Here is a 2373-nt window from a genome sequence, read left to right on the forward strand (position 1 = left end):
TTGATTGGGTGATTGTGTGTGTGTGTGTGTGTGTGTGTGTGTGTGTGTGTGTGTGTAGGTGGAGGTCAGAGGAAAACTTTTGGGAGTCAGTTCTCTCCTTCCACCATGTGTGTCCTGGGGCTCGAACCCCGTTTGTGAGACTTGGTGGCAGGTGCCTTACCCATTGAGTCATCTCACTAGCCCTTATTTTGTTTTCATTTTTGAGGTAGGCTATTGCTGTGTTGCCTGGCTGGCCTGGAACTTGCTCTGTAGGTCAGGCTGGCCTCAAACTTGCATTGATCCTCCTTCCTGTCTCCTGAGTGCTGAGATTATAGGTGAACACCATCATGACTGACTAGTTCCTTTTTTAAAGTCAAATTTATAGGCACTGAAATGAACAAGTCCCAAGTACTAAGTTCACGATTCTGATGGATAAGTGCATCACCTCTGTAATCCAAGCCTTTGTCAAGGCACAGACGTGGTGACTTTTGTCAGAGAAAGTTCCCTCATGTTCCTTCCCAGTCAGTCATCATACTGCCTTCCCATCCCCTCCCAGAGAAACCGCTGATTTGGAGTTTTTCCTACCATATATTACTTTAGCCTTTTTAGAAGATTATATAAACTACATATATGTCCTCTTCTGCGTCAGGCTCTTTCATTTAGCACAACATATACATATATTTCTATCGTGTGTGTGTGTGTGTGTTCACTCATATGTGTTACAGCATGCATGTGTTGCACAGCATGCATGTGGAGATCAGGACCAACCTTGGGTGTTAGTCCTCACCTTCTACTTTGTTTGAGACAGGGTCTTTTCCTGTGTACTCCTAATAACTGACCAGAAGTTTCCAGGGATTCTCGATCTCTCTCTCTCCACCTCACCCAGGGGCACTGAGATTATATTTCATGCTTCATTTGTTCTGGGGATTTGAACTCTTGTCCTTACATTAGGGAGACAAGCACTTTACCCACTGAACCATCTACCCAGTCTGCCACATCATATGCATCAGCAGTTATTCCTGTCTATTGCAGAGCACCACTCCACCCTGGACTGCATGGCTCTGTATTCCTTCTTCTATGGATGGATACCTACCTGGTCATTTCAGTTTGAGGCTGTTATGAACAAACTTGCTGTGAACAGCACAAAGATCTTTTTATAGAAATTTGTTTTCTTTTCTCTTGGGCAAATGCTTAGGAACAAAATTACTGAGTCATAGGGTAGGTGTATGTTAGTTTTTATAAGAAACAGCAAGAACTTTTCTTGAAATGGTTAGTTTCATCCCCAGCCAGCACTTTATGGGAACCGTGTTCTGTATTCCCACCACTGTTGGATTTAGTCATCTGTTTAATGTTTGTCGTTTTTGAAAGGAATGCAGCAAGAGCTCATCACATTTTTTATTTTTAATTTAGTGTGTGTGTGTGTGTGTGTGTGTGTGTGTGTGTGCTTGTGAGTATGCACATGTGCACACAAGGAGGTCAGAGGACAATGGTGGAGTGGTCTCCTTTCCCTTCACATGGCTTCCAGGAATTGGACTTAGGCCCTCAGGCTTGCACAGCAAACTCCTTTACCTGCTGAACCATCTTGCCAGCCACATTTAAAACTATAATTTCCAGGTCAGGAGAGATGGCTCAGTGGTTAAGAGCACTGACTGTTCTTGCAGAGAACCCGGGTTCAGTTCCCAGCACCCACATGACAGCTGACAACCGTCCATAACAGTTCCAGGAGATTGGACGATCTCTTCTGAGCTCCGCAGGCATTGCATGATATGGGTGCACTTACACACATGCAGGCAATACATGCATACACATAAAATAAAAATAATAAATATAAAAAATTTAATTTCCCTGATGAATATTAAACAGTTATCACTTGTTTACGTGCTTCCTTTTCCCCCTAGCCTCATATAGCCCAGGCCTTGCAGCTTGCTGTCCATGAACTCCTGATTTCCTTTCTGCCTCTGCCTCTCAAATACTGGGATTACAGATGTGTGTCATCATGTCCAGCTCATGTCCTTATTGATCAGTAGTTTATCTGCCTTTGTGAACTCCCTAGTGGAATTTTTGCTCACTTTTTATTTAGTTGGAAGTGTTCATGTTATATACAAGGGACCAGCTTTGAGGTACCAGTTTGAATTAAAAAACAAAACCCAGAAACACACTAGGAGCTGGAGAGATGGCTCAGTGGTTAAGAGCACTGGTTGCTCTTACAGAGGACCCAGGTTTGATTCCCAGCACCCACACACATGGTGGCTAGCAACCATCTGTTACTCCAGTTCCAGGGGAATCTGACGCCCTATTGTGGCCTCTTCAGGCATTGTGTTTACCTGGTGCCCCAATATAATGCAGGCAAAACATTCATACACATAAAATAAAACAAATAAATTAATAACCCCC

The sequence above is a fragment of the Nannospalax galili genome, unplaced genomic scaffold (genome assembly GCF_000622305.1).
Source record: "Nannospalax galili isolate Female #2095 unplaced genomic scaffold, S.galili_v1.0 scaffold33, whole genome shotgun sequence".
NCBI lineage: Eukaryota > Metazoa > Chordata > Mammalia > Rodentia > Spalacidae > Nannospalax > Nannospalax galili.